Source organism: Montipora foliosa, chromosome 13, assembly GCF_036669935.1.
Source record: "Montipora foliosa isolate CH-2021 chromosome 13, ASM3666993v2, whole genome shotgun sequence".
Lineage (NCBI taxonomy): Eukaryota > Metazoa > Cnidaria > Anthozoa > Scleractinia > Acroporidae > Montipora > Montipora foliosa.
In genome coordinates, this window is record NC_090881.1 from 22,144,589 (window position 1) to 22,149,588 (window position 5,000).

Below are 5,000 nucleotides of genomic sequence, written 5' to 3' on the forward strand. Positions count from 1 at the left end.
TTGTGTTTTTACATAAAGTTTGTCTTATATCCACCAAGAACTATGGCCACACTTGCAAGACATATAACTTGTTCAATGTGATGACTGTCTATTAAGCCACTGCATACGAGAAGACTGACTGTTCGTTTCCCTTGTAGTACCTTGTGTTAACAGTTTGTATTATAGCAATGTTGGTTGTTTTCTATTCAATAGATACAATAGATCAAACAAGACTTTGTATTGTATTCATCATAGTTTGGGAAAACTAAAGTAGTACATTCTTTTTTTCAGGTTACAGTTACAGTTACAGTTATGTTGAAGGAAATCTTTTTCACACTCGGGGAGTTAATTGTGTGGTGCTACACGTAGTTACAGATAGACATCCATCTGTAGTCCAGGGGTAAATTCTGTAATAGTCCTGTGATACCACATTGTTTAACTGTTTGGATTTTTTTAGCTTAGCGATCGGTGGCTTAGATGTTTGATGTCAGTTAACAAAGATGTTTGAATACAAATGAATGCAAATTGAAATGTACAATTTCTTCTAGATCAGAGGACAAAATATCATTGCATAACTCTCTTTTTTTTTGTAGGCTCAAACTTTGCCATTTTGGGTAAGGCCGCTGTTTTCCTCTCAGTCTTTGGTAAGCTTACATGACATTATTTTCCTTTATAAAAAGCCATTGAATGCTAATAGTTTGTCTTTATATCCATGTGGTGTTGCGGGCTACGGGTCAATAGCCCATGAGGGGAAGCCGAAAATGGGCTATTGACCCGTGGCCCTTGAGGGCGAAGGGTCTAATTGTTTTAGTATCACCCAACTAGTCGAACAGAAATAGCAATAATAAAGTTAGCAAATGCAAGTTAAAGAAATATTTATTTGGGAATAAAACGAAAGAAAGCGTCACGCTTTTCGCTACTCGAGGACTATTAATAATAGCCCACTAGTAGCGTAGCCAATCAAAATGCAGGATTTGCATTAGTCCACTATATTGCTATTATGCTAAGTGGGGATTTTTGAGTAGACGAAGTGTGCAATTACCTTGTATATCAACACCAAGGGAGTTGGTACATTTTTAATTGGGGTTGGTAGGGAGGGGGGAGGTTCAGAGGGGATGAGTAGGTCAAGCCTTATTTTAGAAGGTATGTATGGAGGGACAAGCCTATTTTTAAAGTAATTGGTACCACAGGTGCCCCAGCTTCAGTGTGAGGCAAAGCTAACAAAAATATAAGGATTTGTATGGGAATCATGATAAAAGGCTTAAGAAGATAATTATATGAGAAAATCCCCAATTACAAAGTCCAACCTTATTGCCATTGTAGGTAGCTTCCTTCCTAGCTGTGTGGTCATTTTCCAGATCTCACACGATTTTGGGCTATTTTTCCGTAGGCAGCCTAACCTCTCAGATTGTCTAGAGAGCACAAACAACATCGCGTCAAATGTAACATAAGTTTTGTGTGGGAGTTCTGATGATATTGTGATGGTTCCATATCTCGACCAAAAATACCAGTAACGAGCCTTAATACAACACAGCGACGAGTAGTTTCTTTCTGTTTTAATCTGATATCAACACTAACTTTGCGCGGGACTGGTACACAAGCTTTTCCTAAGTGGGGTACAGTCGCTACAATATTCATGGGGGTAATTATATACGATGAAATTCTCATTACAAATGGCTAACCATGTGTGCGTTTTCTTTTCTCTGGTGTTGTTATGTTACCTATTTGTAGTGATTTGAGTTCCAAGTCTTCCCTCAACAAGGCAACAAGGCAAAACACTCCAGTTAGGTGAGCCCACCAAACGAAGCCAGAAAATCCCAGACCAAAATTTTCCCATGGTCACAAATTTTCCATAGAATTAAGGGCAGGGGTTTTTCTTTCTTTTCAATCTACTAGCCACGCAATCGAAGCCCTGCCAGCGACTAAAAGCTCCTAGTACATTTTGAACAAGACACTCCAACTGTTGAGTCTTTGTTGTCACCCGGCTTGGTAACCCCACCAGGGTGACAAACAAAGACTCCAGTGGTCGCTGTGTCATGTTCAAAATGTACGAGGGGCTTAATTATGTGATTGTTTTGTTTGGCCACCTGATTTCGCTGGCAGGGCTTTGATTGGGCAGTTAGCAGATTGAAATGAATGAAAAACCTTTACCCTTGAATTCTACAGTGGATTTGTAGCTGTGGGGCCATTTTGGTTAAAATGTTGAAAAGAAACACATGCAGGCTGAAGAGTTGTACATTGAGAGGTTTCTTCACGAAGTTGTCCAGGAAAGTAAAGATTTTGAGGGAGCTTGAGAGAAAAATATCGCATTTTGACAGCTCTTTGCACTGTTAACTGGAAGCAATTTCTGGCCATCATTACTAGCAGTGCAGCTCTCATTGTTTTTCCATGTGAGGCGAAGAACTGTAGAGGAGATGTTGGCAGTTATCAACCTGTCCGTTTACAATTTAGTTCTTCTGGTCACTACAATTCCAAGTTTTCATTTGTAGAACACTCAACCAAGGAAAAATTGCAGAAGTGAACGACCCAGTGGCAGTGGAATGTGTGATAAAAACACTGCAAGTTAATTCTGTAATGTGCACAGACATTGCTGACTGTGACACTAGTGTCTCAGATATTTGCATTCAGCTGTGTTGAATAATACATGTAATGGCAGTTTGATATCCAGATGACGAATGTAATAATAAAGTAAATTTGTTGTTATTTCTGATTTGTGTTTCAAATTAGCTCTTGCTATATACTTTCCAAGTCCTGCTGCTTTTTATGCTGTCATCAGCTACCTTGCAGCTAAGAGTTCCAGCGTATTGTTAGTAGGAATGCAGATGGGCTGTGCATCCATGACGACTACCTGGCACACCAAAGCCAAGAGTGTGAAAATTTCTGCGTAAGGCAGTTTAGTGCTGGAAAGAAAAGACCGCTGGCTATTGGAGTTCTGATCTTTGATGAGACAAAGGTGAGTAAATGTCTTTGTAAGAAATGGGAATAAACTGAAACGTGATTGTCATTATAACTGTTTACAACTAAAAAACTTCGGGCATTTTATTCATAGGTTGTTGATACAATAACAGTTGACTTCTTTTTGATCTATGTCCATGTCCTAGACATTTACAAGTTTAAAATTAAGAACTGGAAAATATTTTTCTGGTTCAAGAAAGTAAACATACCTCCATACCCCTCCTCCAGGTGACAACCATGTTAAGCCTTAACGATGGTGCCTATATTGTTACTGTGCATATGTTCTGTGCATCTCAAGATACTCGGATTTCCTGTTGGCGGTGCTCATTTTTGCAGGGTTCAAAACTATGCAAAGAAAGCAGAACTTAGCAAGTGCTCTTGGTATCCAAAAAAAATTGAGGGTAACCATGCATTTTTCAGAGATAATTAATCTTTAATTTGGCAAAGAACGCCATACATTGCTTTGTATTTTAAAGCTTTTTACAAATATTGTTGATTGCTTATCTTCAAAAAATGCGAGGCTACCCCCAATTTTCTTTTTGGATTCCAATAGTACTTGTTAAGATCTGCTTTTCCCACATATTGAGTAAACTGTGCAAAAATACCTTTGAATTAGTAGGCACTGTCCTTAAATTGCTTTTTATTTTATCCTGTGTTAATTATTAAAATATAGAACAAAAATAGTGCATGAATGAAATTGTACATGTACTTCTACAATGTATATGTTGTCGTTGACCTAAAATCCCTAATGAGGTATCCACATGTACTTGTGATTGTACAGTTTTAATTTTAGCTTAGTTTCCAGCTGTATGTTTGTGTCACACTTGTTTATTTTTATCCCCTAAAGGTGCAGTCTAAGATTGTTTGGAATGCCATTAATTCTACCATCAGAGGTTATGCGATGAGTCCAGAGGAACTGCCTTTGCTAAACATGATGTTTCATGATAAGCAAAAAACCTCATATATCCTTCAGTTTTTGTGCAGAGATTTAACATCAAAAGTTGATGTTATTGGCCCATAGTTCACATGTTCAAGCTCATGGGACCACAGATTTCTCCTTGGATGTGTTTTGAGACCAATTCAGGCTTTTACTTTACACAAGTTCCATGTTCGAGTTCTGGTGTGTGATGGAGCCTTCTCTAATTTGGCTCTGCTAAAACATCTTTGTGGCTACGACCTCTTTCACTTGGAGAAGACCCAATTTTGCTGTTTCTGCATCTTTTGTCAATCCATATGAGGATGATGACCAAATCTAGTATTTGTGGTGATTTGCCCCTCTCACCAGGCAAGTTTTGAAGTCATATGATTGTATATATTTTGTTGTAAACCCTTAGAGCCACAGTACCTATTAACATGCATAAAAATTATTCTCCTTACTATCCCCCTCAAATTTCTCATTCTGCTAACTGGAAATATTGGTTTATCATTTTCCTTTATTCCTGTGACCCTTATGTTTGATCTAGCAGTGAAACTGTTGGGTGAACTTAAATGCTGATAACTGTTAAGGTTAAAAGGGTTGAAAGTTGCTGAGTGGAATGTTTTGGGGTTACGAAATAATTCGAAGCTTAACATTTAACCCTAGCTGATTACGCAGCTGATGAAAACACTTTCTGCTACTTTGTAGCCATTGTAGACTTTCATTTGCACAGACAGTATGGAGCAATAATTACTTATGTGTCTGCAGGCCAGACCAGCAGTACTGATGTTATAACTTGGCTCTCCAAGATGGTGTTTGAATACTTTAATGATACTTTTGGGCTTGTGCACCCTTACTTTGTTACATACAATGTATGATTGTTTGTAAACACATAGTCAAAACTATGTGATTAGTAATTCCATTTCCACTCGCCCATATGATTTGAGGATAAATGGACGACTTCTTGCAAGTAAAGCAACGGGAGACTTTTTTTAAATCCTTACATTCCCTGGCCTCCACTGCCTAGTCGGTTTTACCTCAAATTACCGTCATGTTTCCATTTCTACCCGCGTGTACAATTTGAAGATAAAGTTACCACAACAACACGAGAATCAAATAGAAACATCCTGTATTTCCTTTTAATCCTTGC

At 38.1% G+C, this 5,000-nt stretch overlaps 3 long non-coding RNA genes across 3 annotated transcripts in view; 2 read left to right on the top strand and 1 right to left on the bottom strand.

Annotated features, from left to right (window-relative positions):
• LOC137983661 (uncharacterized) overlaps window positions 1-623 on the top strand; it is a 1,377-nt gene extending 754 nt beyond the window's left edge. The window contains exons 2-3 of the long non-coding RNA XR_011118983.1: window positions 271-379; window positions 573-623. This is a non-coding gene — a long non-coding RNA (uncharacterized lncRNA). The remainder of the gene's footprint in view (window positions 1-270; window positions 380-572) is intronic.
• Window positions 1-1,840, bottom strand: part of LOC137983659 (uncharacterized) — a 23,239-nt gene extending 21,399 nt beyond the window's left edge. The window contains exons 1-2 of the long non-coding RNA XR_011118981.1: window positions 1,701-1,840; window positions 1,287-1,391 (exon numbers count right to left, since the gene is read on the bottom strand). This is a non-coding gene — a long non-coding RNA (uncharacterized lncRNA). The remainder of the gene's footprint in view (window positions 1-1,286; window positions 1,392-1,700) is intronic.
• The window catches only part of LOC137983658 (uncharacterized), a 7,340-nt gene continuing 3,893 nt past the window's right edge, over window positions 1,554-5,000 (top strand). The window contains exons 1-3 of the long non-coding RNA XR_011118980.1: window positions 1,554-1,767; window positions 2,707-2,932; window positions 3,782-4,219. This is a non-coding gene — a long non-coding RNA (uncharacterized lncRNA). The remainder of the gene's footprint in view (window positions 1,768-2,706; window positions 2,933-3,781; window positions 4,220-5,000) is intronic.